The 24,341-nt window shown below is 42.9% G+C and overlaps 1 long non-coding RNA gene across 1 annotated transcript in view; it reads left to right on the top strand.

Moving 5' to 3' along the window:
- LOC128842678 (uncharacterized) overlaps nucleotides 1-23,930 on the top strand; it is a 29,679-nt gene extending 5,749 nt beyond the window's left edge. The window contains exons 3-4 of the long non-coding RNA XR_008446088.1: nucleotides 20,870-21,005; nucleotides 23,871-23,930. This is a non-coding gene — a long non-coding RNA (uncharacterized LOC128842678). The remainder of the gene's footprint in view (nucleotides 1-20,869; nucleotides 21,006-23,870) is intronic.
- The last annotated feature ends 411 nt before the right edge of the window (nucleotides 23,931-24,341 follow it).

Here is a 24,341-nt window from a genome sequence, read left to right as displayed (position 1 = left end):
TTTGCTACGGAAGTGGCCCCGGTTACCAGCCTGGCTGCCCCAAATTTGTGCAGCATTGCTACAGGGCACACACAGTCACACCATCACTGAAATTTGCCCAGTCAGCCCATCCATCATGACAGCATAAGAGTCTCCCCTGTACACCACCCAGCTCTGATCAAGGGCAAGGGAGTCCCTGAATGAGCATATCACCTCAAAGAGGCCAAGAAAGATTGGTTAGGAAGCAGAGCTATGGTCCCACCCTCCCTCTGCACCAGTCCACAGAATTGGTCACATGCTCCGGAGGGGAACACATTGCGTAATAGCACATTTGCATATTCACTGTCTACACCCAAATGGTACCTGTGGTGATTTAGCTCTACAAAGCCCAGCTTGGCGTTGAAAGTAGAGTCTGAGTGAGATGCATTGTGGGTAAGCAATTTAGAACTTGTGTCGCCAGTGCTCAGCCTCCTACTACGAAAAGTAGCCCACAAATGTTTTTGAAGGTTGCAAACACCTAGAATTGCACCCACAATTGAACAACCCAAAAAGGCAGGCACATTGCATTCACCATTGGGTGGCTACTCAGCCACTATCACCCAATTACTAGCACTGTTGTTGCACATGTAGCAACTCCATGATCTGACAATAAAATGTCTTTGGGTTGGGTGCTCAGCAAGTTCTAAATAGACAGAAAAGGGTAATGAGCATTTTGCATAATTAAGAGAAAGTTTGGAGTGACATTGCACAGTTCCTGTTTACTTGGAAGAGTCTGTCTGAAGACGTTTCAGACTGGGGTCATCACTGAGTAGTTTTTGGTCAAATCATGAATCGCTTTGTTAAAATAATAGGCAGTGACTGTACAAGGTTTGGAAGTTATATTCACAAAATCAAGCATTTCAAAAGATTGCTCTTGTTTAAACAGCTTAGGAAACTGTTAATGACTTTGGAAGTTTTGCATATTATTATTTAAAAAGAAAAATCTGTATGTGTACAGTGTAGTTAATGATGAATTAAAACTTTAAATCACTTACTGCATGCAACTGTTAGAATATGTCTTGGGATTAAGTGAACATATTTGTTTTGGCCTAGATTGAAATCTGGATAAAATTGTTAAACACATTATGTTAGCTACATACCATAAATTTTGCACACAGTGTGCAAGTGGTATATTTTCCTTTGTCTGTTCACATCAGCTAAGTAAATATGATCCTAGTTAGCTGAGGAGAATTAATGAGCCTATTTGCATGACACAACAGGAGGTGAGAGCTGGGACTATCCAAAGCATTTGATCTTGAAAAAGTTCTGCTTGTGGGTGTTTCTATGTATATGTTACATACACACACGGAGTAGAACTCCTTTTTTTTTTTTTTAACTAATTGGAGAGGAAGCAGTTAATAAAATCTAAAAGCTCATAAAATTGAACACCTCAAAATGACAGTAGATACAGTGCATAAGTTACAATGTGGTGCCGTGCATTGCTTTCTTCTTGTCCTTCAGACCAGAGCAAAGCGATTTCCAGTATGCTGAAGGCATTAGAATGTGAAGGGATGTCGACTTGTTCTTCAGCATCATCACTTTTGTTATGTGATTCCCCCCGCCCCCTTCTCCCAATTGGGTAAAATGGTTTGTATAATTGGTCATTCATAAGATTGGTGCTTGTATAACCGAGGTTCTACTGTGTAATTAAAAAGTTTATTCAAGACCGGAATAACTCTAGGTGCCTCTGAACCTGAGGCTCTTTGGAGATACAAGTGGGGAAGGGCAAGAGCCTAGGCTCTGATTCAACAAAGTACTTGGGGAATGTCTACACTGCAATATAAGCCTGGAGTGAATAGAACTTGAATTAGCAGATACTGGGTTTGTTAACCTAGGGCTTGAGCATCTACACTCATTTGTAACCCCAGGTTAGGAATTTGTTGAATGTGAGTCCCAGCCTGGTTCTCCAGCATCTACACTGCATTCTTCTTCTTAGCTTATGTGCAACATGCTGCAGGTGGCATGTGAACAGGATTCATCACCGAATTTGGTCCGCTAGTTGTATCATTACCTTTCCCAGCCTGGGCTGGGTCCTGACAGCAGCGCGACATGAATGTGGACCCATGCTCCCCTACATTGCAATATGTGGGTCCAAGTCTAACCAGCCCTATCCCAGACTGCCTAACACCCTCCCATAGTGTGACTACTCTAGCCCTTTGTTCGTGGTGCAATGTGGGAAAACTTGACTGTCCAGAGGAGAAAAAGAAATGAGCACAAGTAGTAGGGCTGCATCTACACTGCAAAGCAATATGGCTTGAATCCTGGGTCCTCTTTTGACTCAGGCTTGAACCCTCCGCCCTGTGTGGTCCTGGAACCCTGGGTCCGAGCTCTGGGTTAGGGTATATAAACAGAAGCGGGGTTAGGCTTGAACCTGAGTTCAAACACTGGGCTTACATTGCAGTCTAGAGACCTCCAGCCTGCCTGTGTCAGCTGGCTCGGGCTGGTGGCACTCGGGCTGCAGGGCTATAAAATGCAATGTAGATGTTCAGGCTTGGGCTGGAGCCCAGGTTGTGGGACTCTCCGTCTCACAGGGTTCTGGATCCTGGGCTCCAGCCAAAACCTGAATCTCTACACTGCAGCTGCAGGTTTTTTACTGCAATGTAGATATACCCAGAAATAGGTGTATACCTCCTGTTGATGTCAATAGGATTTAAATGTGCTTAACTTTAAGCACATGTTTAAATGCTTTGCTGAGTAGGGATAGAATTACTGAAATGCTTAAGTTTAAGGATATTTGTAGGTGTATGTATAGAGCTGGCTACAACCAGTGTATGCCACTGGGGGGAATTCCTCTAAGCCAGGGAATCCCCATCTGTCCAGTAGGGCAGCCAGAAGAATCAGGCCTGACAATACCATTCCAATTTGTTTTGTGAAAAACTCAAGACGTGAAAATGGTCTAAATTTGTTGGATAATGGGTTTACCAGGGATAATTTGACCAGTTGGAGTGATAACGACAGAGCGTTAAGTCCATAATGAAATGTATGTCTCTTATTTTCATTCACAAAATCAATGAGTAGACTTGTTAATTTCAATAGGATTTTTTTACAGGCATTGGGCTTAGTTTGCTAGCACTCTCCCTCAGCCTGTCTTCTCCTCCTCCTCTCCCCCACCCACCATATTTTTTTGGTTACAGATATATGCAGACAAGGATAGGTTGTACGGTGTTGAGGGAAATTTCAGGTTCTTGGTATTAATACTTCAAATGTATTCGTTTCTTTGTCTTACTTAATAATTTATTATCAGATTTCTACTCCTTATATGCATGGTCTTTACTCCCAGTGCAAATTGAAGTTATGTTGCAATAAATTGAAAAAAAACCCTCTATGTTCAGGGTGGTGTGTTGTTAATGTGAAATTCAGCATAAACCTGCAAGTAGACTTGCAGAAATCCCCAGCTATTTCAAATTCATATTATGAGAGAGCCAATCAGATGCCCAACAAACAGAACATCTCGTACTTTATTAGTTCTACAGGGACAGATTTCCTTGTATACATTTAGGTTTTCAAATAATACAGACGTATGTCACCTCTTTGTTTTTATTGATTTTTTGGACTTTCAAAATACAGCTACAGCACAATGTATTATGAAGACGTTTATTGCTTTGATTTGTTGTCATCAATTGAAATAGCATCAAAATAAAGTCTTTTATATTAAGATATGATGAATTCTCTTGTGCCCCAATTCCTTTCCCCCAATCACTGAAATCAAGGTAAATCTTGCTATTGATTTTAATGGGATCCGGCTTTTGGAGATCTGTCTGGAGAGGTACACCTGTAGGACAAATCTTAGTCACATGGAATTCAATAGCGAAATTCCTTTGGACTTAAGTGGGATCAGAATTTGGTCCTATAGCATTTTTTGGTGTGTCAGGGATCAGCTATGCCTGACCAGAACAGGGATGTACAAACTTCATGCTGCAACACTAGTGGGAGCCACTGTCCCCAAGGGAAGACAGTATTGTTGCTTTTGTTCTCCTTTGGAGAGTCCACTAAGGAAAGACTGCACTTAAGTCGAGTCAAAGTACAGTTTAAAGTTTCTTCCTTACAGGTCCCTTCAGTGGGATGGATTGTGTGGCAGGCAAGCATTTTCACAATGTAATCGGTTGAATTAGTTTTTTGCCTGTGACTCAGGTTGATGAATGAAAATTGAAACTAGACTAACCAGTTTTGCTTTTGTTTCTAGTCAGTTACACTGCCTAGGGCTCATTCACCGGTACAATACTGCATTGTTGGAGTTGCAAACACCAAAGTAGAATGCTTAAATCTTAAAGGTTCATATGGGGGAGGAGGGGAATATGGAAAAAAAGAGAAAATATTTGTGTTAAAATTAGTTTTATATAACTTTTTTCCTTAGTAAGAACTACCTGTGTCCCTTTTAAATATTACTAATAGAAAACTTAGTTAAAGAATTAGCAGAATAGTTAGAAGCAACAAAGGGTCATGTGGCACCTTTAAGACTAACAGACGTATTGGTTCAGAATAGTTAAGTTCAACTTATCATGCAGTAACAGAGTAGCAGGGGTAGAATGGAATTCAGAGACCTAGGCAAGGAGAAAAAATAGGCATTAGAACAAGTTAAAATAACATTTTATCAGCATAAAATTAATGGAGGTTAGCCCTTTACCTCACAAAATCCAGCAAGAATTAAGGTAAATTTCACTGCAGCATTTACAAGTGAATAAGGCGGTGTAAAATGCAGGCTTCCACTAGTAGCAATCACTCCAGCAGCTACATTAAATAACAATCATTTATCTATTGAACTGGTCTGTGTAATATTCATTACAGTTTATTTGTGCTCTCCCAATGGCCTTTGATGCTTCAGAGGAGTCTTTATTTAAATGGCTCAATGACAGAATAAAGTCTGATTCTGGTTTTGATCCCAAGGTCCTTGCTCAGGCAAAATGCTTATTGATTTCAATGGGAGTGTGTCCTGAGTAAGGGATGCACCATTGACCCCTTTATTTCCTGCTAAGGAAGGCCAGTGTGATCCATACTGTACCAACACACTTTACTACTCTCTATAATCTCTTAATTGCCAAGGGTCAGTGCTCTCAGCTGTACCTTACAATGGCTTGGGGGAGGAAGAGGGTGCTAGAGGCTGCTCCTTCCACCCCGTCAGGAACAATGGGGGGTCTTATGCTTAAGGACCCCTATGATTCTGGAAATCTACTGCCACTGCTGGGGTGAGCCTCTGCAGGGGATCATGCACAGAGGGGGAACAGGCTGCAAACCCCATCAGGGTGATGCAGTTTATTTGCTTTCCTCCCATTCCTAGCCTTTTTCCAGACTGCCACACTGCCCAGCATCCCTTCCCAGAGCTCTTCCCTGCTCAGTTCGTCTCCTCATGGCTCACCAGGCTGGGGCAGTATTTTTATGCCGCAGTCCAGCACAATGTAATGACCAGGTATTTATTCCTAAGCATGAAATGACACAGAGTCTTATATGTCCTGGTATCCTTGATGTTTTCCTCCTAAATGGGGAAGGCACTTCAGCTAGAGAGCTGTCATAACAGCCGGTCTGCTTTTATGCTTGTTCTCATCCATGGGTTTGTGGGTCTCAGGGAGCCTTCTGCGAAGTCTGGGGCTGTGTGTGTGTGTGTTTTAGCATTTTGGATTTCCGATGTGTCGAAATGGGTGAATCTCATAACGTCCAGAGTTCAGTTCAGATAAGCGTTCAGAAATGTGGAGGCTCAGCTGAAGCTTATCTGTACTATCCAAACTGCCTGAGTCTGCATTATGGAGCTGCATAATGGAAATAGCCTGGTTACTGCAAGATTTACAATGCTTCCCAGCCAGAAATACCAAGATGACTCCCTCATGGTATTTGGGCACTTCCATGGTCGGTTTTAGGAATTTAGGGGGTCCCCCAATGAGATTGTTCTCGGGAGAGAACCTTCATTCCATTAATCTCTTCCCTCTTCCACAAATTCCCCCCAGTCCTCTCTTTCTTTGACTTTGACTTAGCACAGCTAATGATGTGGATTCCCGTTATAGTAGCAGCAAACAACATAATACATTTGGGACTGATCCCTGATCCACAAATTGAAACACTGCCCTCCCCAACATCATCTGAAAATTGTAGATCTCTTTAACCACAAATTGCATGTTGCCTTCAATATTGGTAGGGGTTTCCCCAATGCTGACTCTGGTCCTGTCCATATCTGGAAGGAATGATGCATGCAGAACTTGCCTGTAGGATGGATGGGAGGAAAATCCCTTATCCGACATTTCTGAGCCTCCAGAAAGATTTGGTTCCAGATCACTTTCATCTGTAGTGGGCATTCACCCATGAAAGCTTATGCTCCAATACATCTGTTAGTCTTAAAGGTGCCACAGGACTCTGTCGCTTTTTACAGAAAGGTTTGGTTCCAGATCACTTCCACAAATAGAAGATTCTTGTCATTATTTAACTACTTTCCCCGTCTCTTTAAAAAGTCTTTACTGGACTGATTCCAAGATGGGTGAGGATGATAATTAAAAGAGCCTTCCTGAATAATGCATAAAGGGGTGAGATTTAGAACAAATTGTTGTTGGTTTTTCATGGCAGATTTCCAGGTGGAGTTCTGCAAGGCTGGGGTAGAAGAGATCCTATCATTCATCTTGAGCATTTGATTACCTTTATCTTTAGATTTGCTGGTTTTCCATTTAATCATTTAGTTTAGACCATCTTCAGGTTTGCACCAGGATTTTCACAACTTCAACGCAAAAATATCAAAATCCCCCCCCCCCCACACACACTCTTACAGAAGACAATTTAGAAAATCCTGCCATCAGCGATAGTTCACTGTGACGGCAGAATCAGGATGACAAGATTGGCCAAGTATAGTTGACCTTCCTGGTGTGATGTTGGCTGCAAGTTAGTCTGCTTCTCCCTTTTGTGCCATGATCGTAGTGAATAAATATTAATGGAAAGGCTTTCTGAATTCTCCTGTTGGGTGCTGTCTGTGATGGGTGTAGAAATCCCACACAGGGGCAGCAGGGATTAGGGAGCCATTCTTTGCCCAGATGACTCCCTCCTACTGTACCTGCAGAGCCTGCGGCTTAAAAAGGAGCTAGACAGGATAGGAGGACAGACCTATCTGGAGAGCTCCTGAATAACAACAGAGCAGAAGCCCTTCTTGCAAGGGTGGGGTCTGCAAGAGGCAGCTGCTCCAGGCCCTAGAGGAGGGACCAGGGAGGAGATGCAGGTGAGAGGTAGCTGGGAGCTTTCTCCTTGGGCTGAGGACTGAGAAAAGCTTGGGAAGCTGAGACCTGAATTAGGATTTTGACTGAAGACAGGGGTTGATCTGGGGCTGCAGCTTGCCTAAGACCCCGGGTAGCATCTTCTTCTTAGCGTATGCGCAACATGCCTCAGGTGGCACATGACCAGGATTCATCACCAAATTTGGTCCACTGGTTGGATCATTAGCTTGCCCAGGCCGGGTACTGACCAGCAGTGTGACATGAATGCTGATCCATGCCCCCCTCTGGGTTGTAGGAGAGTGTGACAACTCTGGGTGTGGGAGGAAACCACCCCAGGAACCTGGATGAGCTGTAGCTGGGTCTAGCCAGCAAAGTAGAAGGCTACCAGCTGAGCCCAGCTGGGCTGTAGATTTAGTTGTTTTTGGTATCTTCTGTTGGACTGTAAATGAAGAACCCTGAGACCTTGTGGGGAAGTGAGTGGTAGGAAATGACCTAGTTAGGCAGCCTCAAAGCACTCCAGGGTGTTTGATATTGCTCCCTCTCATGGAAGGGGCAATAAGCCCCCTTCCCTCCCTCCACCCTTTGTGGATAAGGAGAGGGTAGAGGCATTGTGAGCCCCAAGTAGAAGGCATTCTGTCCCCAAAGGCCTGAAGGTGGCCTAAACATCCTCTCTGAGACATTGTTGGACTCTGATACCCCGGAAGGGGCAAACTCAATTGGTGACTCAGCCAGAGAGTCAAGTCGCTACTTACCAAAAGGTGGATCGCCACAGTGTGGGAATGATTGATAACGAGGAATGCTGGAGTCGGGGGAGATCGGGGCCCCTTTGACCTGACCCCTAGGCAACACCACTGGTAAGCTCAGTTGCCTGTCTTACGGTCATTATTTGAAGATGATCTTGAGAGAGGTGTATAAGAGCTGGCTTCCTCACTTTAATTATTAGGAAATCAAAGAGGAAATCAAACATAAACCTCAAGAAAGTAAACTGGAAATTGAGAAGAAAATGTATGATGGATCACTTGAAAAGGCCAGCATTGCTCTCACCTCCCCAGCTGGAGGGACAAGACTGCAAGATGCTCTCAGCAGGTATAAAACACCCAGGTTGGTTAGTGCGAGTGTCAGAAATATTTCTCTTGTCTAAAGTGGCAATGATCACAGACAAAACCAATTGGCAATTCAGGACTGGCTGACACATAAAGAGGACCCTCATGGGTTTTCTTTTTAAATCCACCTTCTAATTTATTAGCAGTGGTGACAGCAGTAAAAGGAATGAATTTATTCAAGTAAGTAAAGCTAGAATAATGTTAATTAAATTAATCAGGCTGTGGCTGCTGTAGAGAGTGGCAGATAATGGTGGTGGTAACAAAGAACAATGACAGGAAACATGGATTGGCTTCTTATTATGGGAGTGGGGTGGAGGGGAACCATGATTTGTTTTGAGTAATAAAATTTGCCAGGTTTCCCACAAGACATTATATGTCAGAACGTCACAGAAAATTCCCAAGCACGTGCCATGTTACAACAGTGCTCTGTAACTTTCATCAGTTTATCTGTCTATAGTGTATCTTTCTGTCCAATATGTTCAGCACCATACATATATGTATATAGGTGTATATTAGCTGTTACAACCTGGCTGCACAATTCTTTCAATGAAGTAGTCTTCTGTTAAGTAAGCTACTATTCAATATGAATAGAGGTAGAAGAATCAGGACCTTAAAGCCTTAATTACAGTAGGGAAAATCCCGGTTTCAGCAAAATTCTAGGCAGAATTGGTCAAAATTTCTTTCCCTGAAAAATGGCTTCATTACAAAATTTGAATGGGAAATTGTCGACATTTTCTCATGTTGTATGTGTGACAAATGCTGTACTTTTTACGTTTTTAAAAAAAAGTTATTGAAAACTTTATTAACATACTTTGCTTACTGAAAACAGGGTTCAGGTAAACAAAAAACGTCACTAAACATTTCAGGGGTGATTTCAATGATGTTTACAACAAACAATGAAACAATTGTGAAAAGTGTTATAAAAATGGTTATCAGGTCAGTTTCAAACACTGTGAAAAGGAAATGATGTTGATATTTCAAAATGTTTATGAAAATAGATTTTTATTGTGCATGCAGCCCTAATTTAAGGTGACCTAAATGGTGATATAAGTCCCCAGTCAGTAAGTGGGTGTCAGTTACCCACCAAGGTGGGTGGGTGGGAATTGCAGCAGTATAAACATTTTGAAGGGGAAAGGGTTAGAAAATGAAGCAGATTTCATGACTTGATGGCTTTTCTTGCTACAGCCCCACCCTTCTGCTCACTTGACATGTACATGACACCCGTTTACCAATGTTTACCAACTTATACCACTGTTTCTCACTACTGAACCAGGGTAATGTATCTATTTAACTTAGGAATTACATAACGTTTATCATCTTCAAAGAGTTGGCTGATTATGATAGAAGAACAACAAAGCCAAAATAGATCTGTTGAAAAATAAATGGGCATCTAGTCACTTTGATTTGCTATAAACTAACAAAATGCAACAACGCATCGAAGATTGAGGGTGCATTTTAGAGGAGCTGCTGAGTGGTTAAGTCACATGGCTCATTGCTTGTGTTGTATGGTTGAAACCTCTAGAAGTTCTTGTGTCGATTAGAATGTAGGCATCTGCTTGGTTTGGTAAGTTTATGGTTGGAGTTCTATGTTGGGGTTGCCTGCGATAACGGTGGCCTGGACTTGATGATTCAGGAAGTCCTTCCTAGTCCTATGTTCACATGCATCAGTTTGACACCGTACAAATCTGTGTCGCTCTATAATATGGACCAGATGTTTAAAGATGTGTCCATGTATTTGTGCATGCCTAATTTATACAGGCAAACACCATGATTATGGGTGCAAATCTGCATAAGCACAAGCCCTTAGACTTGTGCCTGCATTTCAAGTATTTGTGTATGCTAACCAGACCCATGAGATTGTGTGTGCACACGGGCATGTTTTTGCTAGTGTAAAACTCCCAGTATTAAAGAGGATACTGGATTCTCAAGAACAGCCAGACATGAAAAACCATGAGGTGTTAAACTGCCATAGCTGGAAATCGTCCCTGTAAGTGTTAGCAGCACGTCATAACTATCTGGAAGACCAATCGTTTTCACTTCCACAGTTCCATCTTTCTGAGGGTCCTTGTTAATGACTGAAGCATTACAGCTCCCCCGTGAGCGAAATATCATTATCCACATTTTACAGCTCAGAAATCTGACTAAGATCAGACAGCAATTCTATGGCAAAACCTTGATATGCACACTACCAACCCCATGTCTTAGCCGCAACACCAGCCTTCCTCCAATTTAAGTGATACTGCATTTCTCTGTCTTAACATTTGCTGCACCTCAAAAAAAGGGCCCTGAGCTCAGTGCCTGCTGTTGTTGTTGTTGTCAATGCAACAAACTGCGATATGGCAGCAGAAAAAAATTGAAATATGGGATCTTGAGGAAAAAGTGATGTTTAATGAAGTCTCTCACTCTTGGTGAAAACAGAATGATCTACTCATGCCATTTGAAGGTTGGATATTTCCTTGTGCTAAGTTTTGAAACAAAATGACCATCTCTAGGTATTTACAGGATGCAAATACTTTTCCACCAGACATATGCAGAAGGGCAGTGACAGGTAGCCTGTCGTGGCATTTATTTTTCCTGTCTGACATTGCAAACTGTAAGACTATTTATGCGTGGCATTCTAATCCTGGGGGAAGCATTCAGATTTACATTTTTAAACAACAACTCATCCAGATTTTGGCATTCAGTCAAACAGAAATTTGTCATAGTTTATAATGCTTGTTAACGAAAAACATCAAAAATTAATGCTCGTTAGGGTGCTCATTAATATGCATGGGACTCTCAGTTTTGACTTAATTAAGTAAAGCACCACTTCACTGTGGTATTGTGTCACTGCAGTTAAAAAAAAAAAGACTGTTCAGAAAACATGCTGCAAGAAGAGATCTGGATGATGTTCCCCTAGGACAGAATTACCCCGTATTTCATTGTGGAGCACCTGTATCTTCCACACTAGAGCACCTGTATCTTCCTGACAGTTAGAAACTAGAAAATCTTAACTGCATACAGGGTTACTTGGTGATGGTTTGGATTTAATGTAGTCACTACTTGCATTCTTAAGACCCGTGGAGTTTGAAAATACAACATATCTGTACAGAGGGAGCGAGCTAGTGTATAGCTGTTGTCCACATATTTATAGATCTTCTAGTGTATGTACACAGGGCTTCTGAGTTGCTGCTAATGTTTGTTTCAGCCTCCTGGACTTCTATTTTAAATCCGTAACGCGGGTAAGAATTGGGAGCAGAGAATCCATTAAAAGCATAGTTCTGAATATTCATTTGATTTTGTTCTTCCTTATGTCCTGCTGATTTCCCTGTGTATGGAATCCAGGGCTGTACTGGTTACTGTAGCCCCACATAAGTATGGAACTGAGCTCTTTTGACCTTTTCTGTGTAAAGCTGTCCAGATGTGGTCCAATGAACTCTCACTCAGCTGCGCCCGAGGATTAGCGCCAGTGCATTCTGTTCAAAGCAGGCTGGGAATGTCACGTCCTTGTAGTCTTAATTCAGCTTCTGTCCTTACGCTCCTATTACTCATTTTGTGGGGTTGTGATATGCTTTCACTTCTTGTGTAGGTTACAGGACAGGAGAAAATTGAGCAGCATGTGTAAAGGAGGCATATAGGGACCCTGCATGGTAAAGGGCCAGTTGGACTGTGAGGCGTTTGTGTGTTTGAGGGGCATCAGTGTATGCGTGGGAGAGTGAATGTGAGGGAATATCTGGTGGGTGGACACAGCACGTGTATGTGAGAAACCTGTGGGAGGGGGGCCTGTGGCTCAGATGGAGGCCCTGGGGCTGTGGGTGTGGATGGGAGAGAAGGCCTGTGAAGGGTGTGTGGATGTATGTGGGTAGGTGTGAAGGGTGTATGTGGGGGCGGGGATTGTGGCTGAGGGGTGTGAAAGGCATGGGGGGCTGTGGATTGGGTGGGTACAAAGTTCATGTGGGTGGACTCTGGCTGGGTGGTGTGTGTGTGTGTGTAGGCTGCGGCTGAGGGGTGTGGCAGGGAGATTGGACGTGGTGGGGGAGGTGAGGCAAGAAAGGCTCATGAGAGGGTGGATAAGCAGAAATAACCAAGAAAATATCCTGTAAGTACCACAAAAAATAAAACGATAAAATCTAAGCCTTTGCCAGGTAAGGAGGAGGTGTCGTCTCCTTCCCAAATGAGAAGAGGAAGAAACGGCATCAGAGTAATTTACAATTCTTTTCATCATGAATAAGAAATGAATAAAATAATGTACTCGGCACACATCTCTAATAGTGATAATTCCACCTCCTTTGATAGCAGCATCATGTTCTTCTGGCACATAGGCTCGCTGTTCCCTTTGCCTCCGGGATGATAGGCTGGACTTTCAGAGGGACTGGTTGGAGGAATTTCCATAATCACTTGCCGATCCATCTCATCGGGCTGCAGAGCCTCTCCATCTCTGCAGATACCCCTCTCCCTTTTTGGGTCTGTCTTTCAAGACTCATTACCCTACATTTATGCTATTGGATTTGTTTTCCATTTATGCAATATCCTCTACTCTTGGGAGTGTATCATCCTCCAACTCATTAATGTAAATAACGAAGAGCTGGGTTTCCATCACTGCCCCTTACTGACTTCCATTAATAATTTATTCCCAATTTTTTTTTGTATCTTTTATTATTATTCTGCTTCACAGGTCAACTGGCACTAGGAAAACTGAGCCAATGGTTGGAGAAAGGGAAATATTGTTTACAGAGCTGGGTGAATAATTCATAACTGATAATTTATTCAGCACATTTGCTCTCCCTTTCTGATCATGAATTGCCTGCAAGGGGATTTCTCTCCCTCCCCCACCTCGATTTATTTGTTGCGTGGAATTATTTGTCCTACCATCTCCCCACCCTTTCTGGGGTGGTGTGGCTGTGCCGCCTAGGTGCAGGGAGGGAGCAGTCTGTATACTTCTCTGTGTTCAGGGATTGCGCTTAGCGTCCTATACGAATGCCAGAGGCATCTGATCCTCTCTTCGAACCATATCTCAGATACCAGTTTCCAGGGAATAATCCACTTGAAATAAATTGAATGACAGGGAAAAGAGTTTTAAGGCAAGCTTATCTGGTGATCTAGCTCTGACACCCACTGACTCCTGCAGTAAAATACCATATGCATTTGGTAATATTTAGCTCAAAGACTTCAGGAGTGGGCTCTGTGTTCATGCTCGCTACCCTACTACCATGGCCTATGATTTTATGAGCTGGAGCTATCCAAACAACTATTATCTTATCTATCTTCAAATCCTTCCTTCACACTCACCTCTGCTCTGTGGTGCATATTAACATCATGGCCAGGCAGATGACAAGTTGTGACTATTGCAGTTCTCCTTTCCTTTCCCAACTCCCTTTTTTTCCTGCCCTCAATCCTGATAAAGAAACATATACTAATTACAACTAACGAAGCTGGGCCATTTCTTCTTTCTTGCATGTTGTATCCTTAATCCCCACCCCTGTGTGTTTTGTGTCTTTTTTTGTACAGCGCCCTGCACAATGGGCTCCCGATCACGATATGGGCTTTTGGAGGAGATCCACTGATACATCTGTGCAACTCCCATTGAAATCAATGAAAACTGTATGTTGCCTGAATTGAGCTCCATAGTCTTTAATGGCTGGGTGATCAATGGCTTAAACCAGTGTTTCCCAAACTTGGGACACTGCTTGTGGAGGGAAAGCCCCTGGTGGGCCAGGCCAGTTTGTTTACCTGCCGCGTCCGCAGGTCTGGCCGATTGCGGCTCCCATTGGCCGTGGTTCACTGCTCCAGGCCAATGGGAGCTGCTGGAAGCAGCGTGTGCCGAGGGACGTACTGGCCGTCGCTTCCAGCAGCTCCCGTTGGCCTGGAGCAGTGAACCGCGGCCAGTGGGACCCGCGATCGGCCGAACCTGCGGACGCAGCAGGTAAACAAACCGGCCCGGCTTACCAGGGGCTTTCCCTACACAAGCGGCGTCCCAAGTTTGGGAAACACTGGCTTAAAGATTTCTACAGTCACTAGCAGAAATTAACTAAACATCTAACAAATGTGCCAATGTATCTTTGATCAATGCACCATGCTTTAAAATGGTCAGCAGATCCTGCATGTGAATGTATCTAATTCTCTCCCCTCCATGAATCCAATCCATACATATTTTTCTTGGATCATTTAGTAATTTCAGTAAAAGATACAAAAGCCCTCATCTTGTCCAGTGGTCTAAGGTAGTGGTTCTCAAACTTTTTTTTCCGTGTACCACTTGAAAATTGATGAGGGTCTCAGCAGACCACTTAATGATCTTTCCAAATGTTGCTTGTACCGTTAGCTAACTATTGTAAAGCGCTTTGGATAAAAGCGCTATATTAAAAAAAACCCTTAATAATAATTAAGGTTTTTTTGTTCTACAAATAAAAACACACAACTCACATTTTAATATCAGTAGTCTTACCTTTCTAATGCGATGGATGTGCCCTCTCTCCCCTGCCGCGGAAGCTGGGGCTGGGAAGAAGGGGGGGTCTCCCCCACCGCAGCAGCCACCGAACTGAGGTTGGGAAGGAGGGGAGTCTCTCCCTCTCCCCCGCACCGTGGCAGCCCCTGAACTAGAACTAGGAAGGAGGAGGGTCTCTTCCCCCACCACAGCAGCCCCCGAGCTGAGGCTGGGGCGGAGGGTGGACTCTCTCTCTCTCCCCCACCGTGGCAGCCCCTGAACTAGAACTAGGAAGGAGGAGGGTCTCTCCTCCACCACAGCAGCCACAGAGCTGAGGCTGGGAAGGAGGGCCATTTCTCCTTGGCAGCTGCAGCCCTGGAGCTGGGGAAAGTTGCCTCTTTCTCTGGCCACCGCAGCTCTGCACGTCCCAAATTCCCCCCACCCCCTCTCACCCCACTGCCCTCTCCTACCTACCCCCATTCCTCCCACCACCTCATCTTACATATGCGTCTTCTCCAGGGTCCAAGCACCTAATTAGTGGAGCCACGCCTGCACAGCTCCACTAATTAGGTGCATGGCCCTTCACTCTCTCATGTGCGGCCACCCAGGTGTACATTTTAGAGGGAACTATCTGTGGACCACCTGAATGGAGCTCGGACCACAGTTTGAGAACCTTTGGTCTAAGGTACTGCATATGAAAGCAGAAATAAAGAAACTGCTTGATTCTGATCTCACACTGGTTTTCCACATTCTGGGCCTGACTCCCATTGCCTGCACTCTGGGCAGTCATTAGTGTGAAATGCCACCTGCTTGTGCAAGAAAGTAAGGAATTTTTCTTGCGAGTGCAATTCACATTGCACAGGTTTAAATCACTGTACAAGGTGCAAGGCAATGGGGAATTAAACCCTGTAACTCCACTGGCTTCAGTAGAGTTACTTCTGTTTTATTCTGGTGTTACATGAGATAAAAAATAGCCTCATACATTTGTCAGCAAGGAGAACCCTACTATACATTTACAGACAATAAATAGGTACGTTCAAGCTCAGATTGGCCTCAGCTGATTTGTGGATTCAAGTCCTGGCTAGTAGGGACTCAGTGCTCAAGAAAGCATAGATTCCCAAATGGAACTTGGTAGTCCCCATTGCTGGAGAAGAGAGGCCAAAAGACAAAGGTAGTGGGCATTGGTGTGTGTGAGGGAGGAGGGGGTTGAGGTAAGTCTCACCTGCCCAATTTACATACATTGATTTATGGCGTGTGGTCTGAGAGATCATACTAAATTCAAACATAAAGGGCAGAAAACCAGCACATGTGGTGGCCTATGCACAGAGGCATCTGGTCCTACTTGAGAATCACAACATGACACGGGAGCAGCAGCAGTTCTAACCTCTTTCCATATGAGAGAGAAGAAGACAATTGATTCACCCTGTGGCCTAGTGACAGTGGTCAGTAGTTTTAGCATGAGCGATTACTGTCTGGTTCCTCTTCAATAGTCACCCCTCATTGTTTTCCCTCTAGATGCTTTGTTCTCCAGTCTGATGCTGGCCATTTTAAAGTTCCAAACAACTGTCCTTATTTATGCTGCAGACAAAAGTGCACCCTCACAGGCAATAAACGAGAAGTTGAGGTATGCTGGAAATGTTCTGTGCATTTCCCTGGTGCATCAGCACAAAGTTATTTAGCACAGGTATTTGGGAAATTGTGATTCACTGAGAACTTAGTGTTCAGTGGCTCTAAACTTCCCAATTCCACCAGTATAGTGCACTGGTCTGTCATTAATACATAGGGGTATTATAAAACACAAACATAGGAACACTAGCTGACACTCTCTGCTGCTTTGTTCACCCAGGGGCATCCTTTTAGTTCTACATTCATTTTCAGTATATTTCAGGAAGGGATTAAACAGCACAGGTGCTGCTGGCATAATTATACAAGCAGGTAGAAGCCATGTAAAGACTGGGAAGAAAATGTGTCTAAAAAGTTCCTACAGCCCCATGGGAACAAAAGATATCAATTTAACCTTCAAGCAAAAGGGATCAAATGCCACCTATGGTACAGCCAAGTGTGCAGCCAACCAACCACATGCTCAGGTAAAAATGTGACAGAGGACAAATTGCAATTATTCCCTGGAACTCACTGGTCTGATGGTGCGTTTGAATGTATATAGCATTTAGGGTTTGTTTTGTTGTTTTCTTTTAAATGTAATCATCAGCTGGCTTTGATGGGTCTGTATGGAGTGTATGTTCATGCCAGATTTGACCTGATGCATTTAGAAGAGGAACTAAGCGGCTATAATACCACTGAAGAAAAGGGGAATTGCAGGGACCTCGATGTAAAGTAGCTGCCTGAAACACAAGCCAAACTTCATGGAGATGATCTTTGTACATAAAACGCCCTTGGTATGACACAACTCAGTTTTTGGCAATTAGCAGTTACTTACAGGTAGGAAAGGGGGAATTGTTATGGATAAAATCAGAACTCTGCTCCATGAATCTACTTTTTTAGAACAAAAGTAGAACAGTCCCGTCTTGAGTTCTGGGAAGTACCTGGGTAGCATCTTTCTTTCATTTTTACATGTGCCTTCAGTTGCTGGTTCTATTGTGGATCAAGAGGACGTGGGGAAATAATTAAATACATTGAGTGGTGACTGCACGTGCTCAAAATCTCAGTAACATCCCTCTTCTCAGAAGGGTGCCCCATCGTATGTCTTTGCAGATGGGTGGAAGTTCTGGCATGGAATTTACTGGGAGCAAGGTTAAGCCCATGATTTTTAGCCCATTTTAAACTCATTTGGATAGGCAGTAAAATTTCCATCTCTTTATTTGAACAAAACAGGTTCTCACAATAATTTGGCTTTAGACTGATGTCTATCGTCTTATCATAGCTTCAAACCTGTGTCTCTAACAGCATAGTAGTTACTTATTTCAGTAAAGGTAATACCTTCTAGGGGGACTGCAGATAGTATATACAGACATGAGGAATTGTAAGTGCGTGTGACGTTGTGCAGTCTATATGGTTTTATAAAAACATGATAATAAGTGAATATAATGTAACTGGGATAGTTTTAGAAAAATATGGTAAAAAGTGAATATAACGTAACTGGGATGTGCTTCATGCAAAAGGTCTCTTGTAAGGTGTGACGGGTTGGATCACAGAAACCCCCTTGGGAGCTGCCACCCGATGTGCAAAGACTACCCCTGCTTCTGCTTTCCCTGCCAGCTCAGGACTCCAGCACCCTGTCTTGCTGAGCCAGCCACTCCTGTCTGGCTCCAGACACAGATCCAGGGTCTGAATCACCTGTCCCAAAGCAGCAAGTTTACCTGAAAACAGCTCACAGTAGTGCGCTTGTCTTTAGCACTCAGATGCCCAACTCCCAATGGGGTCTAAACCCAGATAAATCCGTTTTACCCTGCGTAAAGCTTATGCAGGGCAAACTCATAAATTGTTCGCCCTCTATAACACTGATAGAGAGATATGCACAGTTGTTTGCTCCCCCAGGTATTAATACATACTCTGAGTGAATTACTAAATAAAAAGTGATTTTATTAAATACAGACAGTAGGATTTAAGTGGTTCAAAGTAGTAACAGACAGAACAAAGTAAGTCACCAAGCAAAATAAAATAAAATGCGCAAATCTATGCCTAATCAAACTGAATACAGATAATTTCCTCACCAGTTCCAGAGTGCTCCCTTTTACAGGCTAATCTCCTTTTAGCCTGGGTCCAGCAATCACTCACACCCCCTGCAGTTACTGTCCTTTGTTTCAGTCTCCTTCAAGTATCCTGGGATGGGGTGGAGAGGCTCCTTCTTTAGCCAGCTGAAGACAAAATGGAGGGGTCTCCCACAGGTTTAAGTAGACTCTCTCTTGTGGGTGGAGACCTCCCTCCTATGCAAAGCCCAGCTCCAAGATGGAGTTTTGGAGTCACCTGGGCAAGTCACATGCCCCTGCATGACTCAGTCTTTGCAGGCCAACGCCATTGTCCACATGGCATCTTGCATGTCTCCAGGAAGACTTCTCATGTGGATTGGAGCATTCCAAGATGCATTGTTCCCTAAGTGTCTCCTGATCAGGTACTTAACCTGGCGAATTCCTTCCTAACGAAGCTGACCAAATGCCTCACAAAGCTTACTTAGAAATCAGGCAAGCATACAGCCCATATTCTTAACCTCGAGTAGAAAATGATATATATGTACAAATAGGATGAATAGATATAGTAGATCATAACCCTTGCGGAGATATGTTACATGGCACAGGCAGCACAAAACATATTCCAGTTATGTCATACATACATTTATAAGCACCCCCTCCCCATAAAGCCTTATGGGGTACACTGTCACATAAGGTATCATTACAAAGCTTATAATCTACTGAGTGTGATCATCGGATTTGTATAAATGTACCACTATTGTATCTAAAACTAGAAATATAAAATATAACTCTGAGGGCCTATTGTAATTATGTAAAGTGTGGGCCATTAATGATGGTTTGGAATCTTGATGACTCCCATTGTCTGCAGATGGCTGTTTTTACCTGTGAGTTTTCCTGTATATGTGTGTGCTGGCAAGTGAGTAATGAAGTCTTGCAGTGACATGTGATCATGTCACCTGAACTGGAATCCATCTTTAACCTGGTGCTTTTCCAGTGGGGGGGGGGGGATGTGTGGAAACCCAGAGGGACAAAGGGTTCCCGCCTCATGCAAAAGATATATAAAGGGGTGGAAGAGAACAAAGGAGGGAGAGGAGCCATCATGAAGAATCCCCTAGCTATCACCTGAGCTGCAACAAGAGCTGTACCAGGGGAAAGAATTGTGCCCAGGCCTGGAAGGTGTCCAGTCTGAGAAAAAACTTACTGAAGCATCTCTGAGGGTGAGATTATTTGTATTCAGTTTGATTAGGCATAGATTTGTGCATTTGATTTTATTTTACTTGGTGACTTACTTTGTTCTGTCTGTTACTACTTGGAACCACTTAAATCCTATTTTCTGTATTTAATAAAATCACTTTTTATTTAGTAATTTACTCAGAGTATGTATTAATACCTGGGGGAGCAAACAACTGTGCATATCTCTCTATCAGTGTTATAGAGGGCGAACAATTTATGAGTTTGCCCCGCATAAGCTTTATGCAGGGTAAAACGGATTTATCTGGGTTTAGACCCCATTGGGAGTTGGGCATCTGAGTGCTAAAGACAAGCACACTTCTGTGAGCTGTTTTCAGGTAAACTTGCAGCTTGGGGGCAAGTGATTCAGACCCTGGGTCTGTGTTGGAGCAGACTGAAGTGTCTGGCTCAGCAAGACAGGGTGCTGGAGTCCTGAGCTGGCAGGGAAAACAGGAACAGGGGTAATCTTGGTACATTGGGTGGCAGCTCCCAAGGGGGTTTCTGTGATCCAACCCGTCACAGTGCATATACAACGTAGTGAGTACAGTATATGTAATACATGCAGTGAGCCAAGATCTAGGGATTTGCAGCTCACTAAGGCATTAATGTTACTGCTCCGAATGAACTACCACAGCTCTCAAGATTCAGTCACAAGACATATGGCCACCACCTTAACCCGTACTAGAGCAGACATATGAGTTCTTTGTTTTCTTGCTGATGCAAGGACAATTCTGCTTAGTTTTTCTCACGGCAGAAGAAAATGCAGCAGCTTTGCATGCAAGCAACAGTTATTGGCAGGATGAAAAGTTTTAGCTTCGTATTGATTTTAAGTCAGGGAATTTTCTCCAGCTGAGTATTTGCAGGACTTTCTGTATAGAACAGTATATAGGCAAAGGACCCCCAGCCTCTGACAGCTTGAACTGTCAATATTCTGAGTGAGGATGTTTGCTTTATTTCTGCTCCTTTTCATATAGTCTTATCCCAAGCCCAGTGCCCCTCTACTGAGAAAGCAGAGATGTACTTTGAAAGGGAATAGTGGGGAGGCAAAAAAAGAGATTTGTGTTTTCTTGAAACCAGCTTAGCTAATTGAACAAGCTTTGCTTTTTAAAGTGTTCTTTTGGTTTGAACTCTGAAAATAAAGCTCGAGATACTCCTGAGTTCTGATCTATAAGTGTTTGGCTCTGTGTGTGTGTTTCCCTGTGTCTCTTTTTAAAATAATGTGTTGTTTCAGTCATTTCCCTGCCTTCCGGGATCTCTGCTCAGCTGAGCTTGTCAAAATGTCTCCTACAGGTTTTTCAATTTCTGTCACCACTTCCATTAACACTTTGGGATGGCACCTGGACTGGGTGCCTTGTCAGTTGGAAGGATCTCTGACCTTTTAAATAAGCATTTTGACTGTTATCTGCACTGAAGATATGCTGAACAGGTTAGTCAGTTGATACCTACTTTACATCAGACTGCCACTGTTATTTAGGGGAAGCAAGTATTGATACAGCCCTTGGGAAATTCAGGGGAAGGAAATACTTCTGATGAAGTTAACACACTATTTAATGTCAGTACTGATGTATACAGATGTAGCTGAAAGAGGAGATGGGTGGGTTAATTAATTAGAAAATGCCGGCAACTTGTGTCTACCCATACCCCTATGTGTTCAGCATACTGAAATATCAATGCAGAGAAATCATGTTTCCTTACCAGTGAATCAGTATTTCTGGCACTCAAATTTCATCACTGAAGTAGCCTGTCTGAAGAGATCAGCAAGTTGAATGACATGATACAGCATATCTCCTGAGAATGAGCATCAGGGACAGATAGCAATTTATTCTCTCTATGGTACCTGCAGTTGCTGGGTTGCTGCCTGATTTCTAAAGTGGTTACCATAAAAATGTCAGCACTTGCCAACAATTATCATATGATGCTATCTAAAATGTCTCTTTCAAACTGGCCTTGTCAACATGAACCCATTGGTACAAACCTATAATGCAGGCATTTGACTTAATTAGGTCACATGCCAAAATAAACTGTTACAACAGTATAGCTACACTGGGGTAGATTTCCATAGTGTAGACAGGAAACAAGTATGGGGGGAAACTGTGGTATTTTGGGCACTGTTATGTTGTAACTCATGGCAAATACTGACTTGTTAATAGTGACTGTTATGTTTGTAAGTGTCCTTTGCATGTATAAACAGTTAAATAGTTCATGATCTGCTTTTGTGTCTTCCAGTGAATTTCTGTAACAGTTACCCTTTCTTAAAAAATCTGTTTTTATTACATTCATATACTCTAATTGGTTTCTGTGTTGGTATCAAAATACAACACATCTTATCTTTCTTTGTCAATTAAAAAAATCTATCCTCTGAAATTTCAAACTACCTCTGAGGAAGAGAGACTAAATTCCTTTTGGGTGATATTTCATCTTCAGTGTCTTGACTCATGAAAAACAAACTGGTACTAAAAGCTGGCATATCTTCTAGAACAAGTTAAAGGAGTCACAGTTTTCCAGGAATGATTGTTCATTATGAGTGAACCTCAGAAAGCTTTGAAGTTCACTGCCCATGTGCATGCACAAGCATGGCTGAACTTCTTTGGTTCAGACGTCAGATGAGAAGTCTCATGAGCTCTCAAAAAATTAGCATTTTTTGTTCCCAGAACCAGAAGGTTCAGAGGTGCAAACAAACAACACATTTGAAACATAATCTTGGAACCTTTCCAGTCCCCCAAAATGCTCACCTTCAGTTTGAGTTTCAGGTAAAGGGTCACATCTGTTCTATTAAAAATATTCTTGATCAAATATTAAACTTTTCAAACACTCACATTTTGACACCACATGTCAAAAACATTAAGCTTTACTGTAGAGTTGGGAGTAAATTAAGAGTGATTTATGGGACTCTTGCACCTTAGTGGTTGCGTGTTTTCACTATGAATATAGGTGTGTTCTTAACTCTAGTTACGAAACTCAAGACAAATCCCAGTGAAGACAATGCAGTGTGTAGTTTTTGTGTGAATTAGGGGGTAAAATACAGCCTATGGGGGAATGACTCTTTAACTCAACTTGCTAATTTATGCAAAAACTGCACACCGCCTTGTCTATACAAGGATTTTACCTTGAGATAATTAACTCAAATTAGCTAAATTGGGTTAAGAACATACCTTTTTTTCCCCCCTAAAGATGACAAGGCCAATGAGAGCTGACCCCTCACACTGAAAATTGCCCATCACATTAGAGGCCTGATATTATATTTCCGGGATGCAGAGCCAGACTCTAGGTAGAAATTTGTTCCATAGAAAAGAATGAGAGTCCTCAACAATCTACCACTTCTACTTACCATAGCACTCTTAGGCTATGTCTACACTACAGACATTACAGTGGCACAGCTGTACCGCTGCAGCTACGCTGCTGTAAGTTCTCCTGTGTAGCCGCTCTATGCTGGTGGGAGAGAACTCTCCCACTGGCATAATTAAACCACCCCCAACCCAACAAGTGGCAGTAGCTATGTCAGCAGGAGAGCGTCTCCCACCCACATAGCACTGTCCACACTGGCACTTTTGTTGGTGAAACTTTGGTCGGTCAGGGGTGTGTTTTTTCAACCCCTTGAACAACAAAAGTTTTGCCGATAAAAGTGCCAGTGTAGAAATAGCATTAGACCGTGCTTTAGCATCCCTTACTCCTTCGTGTAGTCCCTCTGAAGTCAGTGTACTATGTACATGGGAACAGGACTGGGCTGTTAATCCTAAGATCTTTTTTAATATAACTGTTTTGTGTCTCTGTGTGGTTTTGCAATTATGTGAAAAGGGTCAGTTGATAGATTCTCTGTTTGTCTGCTTCATTTCAGGAAAGCTCGTCCTTTCTGCTTTTCCTTTGTCTGCTTTTTCCCATTAGAGTATTTGCTTCAAGTTTAACAGGACACACAGTAAGCCACTTCCCTTTGAGGTTTCCTTGGTCTCTTCTGTCTCTTTTTCATGTGAAGGGAAGTGCCATAACACAGCAAGATTGATGAGGGCCATTATCACTTGTCATATCCAGAGATGTGCTAAAAGGCTTAGCAAAATGTGAGTTTCTCTGGGCATGGAGGAATCCACCAGCCAATCACCTGGAGAAAGGCTATTTATCTGCACAACCTGCACTTGTATCCAAAATTCATCATGTTAAAAAACATTTAAAGCAATTTTTATGGCTTTTTTTAAAAAAAAGCAATTTCATGGCTCTTTTTTAAAGCAATTTCATGGCTCTCGGTGTAAACAACATTTGCTGGTGTCTCACTTTGTGAATTTTCTGCTGTATTTTTCAGGTTGTGGGATGCAAGGAGTAACACCGAGAATCGGGGACCACATCTGCACCAGTACCTCAGGTATTGCCATTAAAATTTTAAAATTAGCCACAGAATGATCTGGCTGCTCAATACCCAACTCGATGCTCTTTTGTTTAATAAGATATTTAAAAAAATAACATCTATTTTTAAAATCCCTTTATTTTTGAAAATTATATTTTATTTGAAGCCAATCCTGCCTCTCCTTTGCCAGAATGGATGGAGGCTGAGAAGGTGGTATGGTATCAAGAGACAGTGTGGTCCAGAGGAGAGCCAATTGGAATCTTTTTCAGCGGGCTGAAGTCAAAACCTTTTGTGGAGCTGTATGGGTTTGTGGTGGTGGTCAGAGGGAAGGGACAAGAGGGAGAGTCTCTGTACAGCTTGGTGGTTAGGGCACTCACCTGAGGGAGATCCAGGTTCAAGTCCCTGCTCTGCCTCATTCAGAGTCATCTG

Source organism: Malaclemys terrapin, chromosome 9 (genome assembly GCF_027887155.1).
Source record: "Malaclemys terrapin pileata isolate rMalTer1 chromosome 9, rMalTer1.hap1, whole genome shotgun sequence".
Classification (NCBI taxonomy): domain Eukaryota; kingdom Metazoa; phylum Chordata; order Testudines; family Emydidae; genus Malaclemys; species Malaclemys terrapin.
This window is presented reverse-complemented; position numbering and strand designations above follow the sequence as displayed.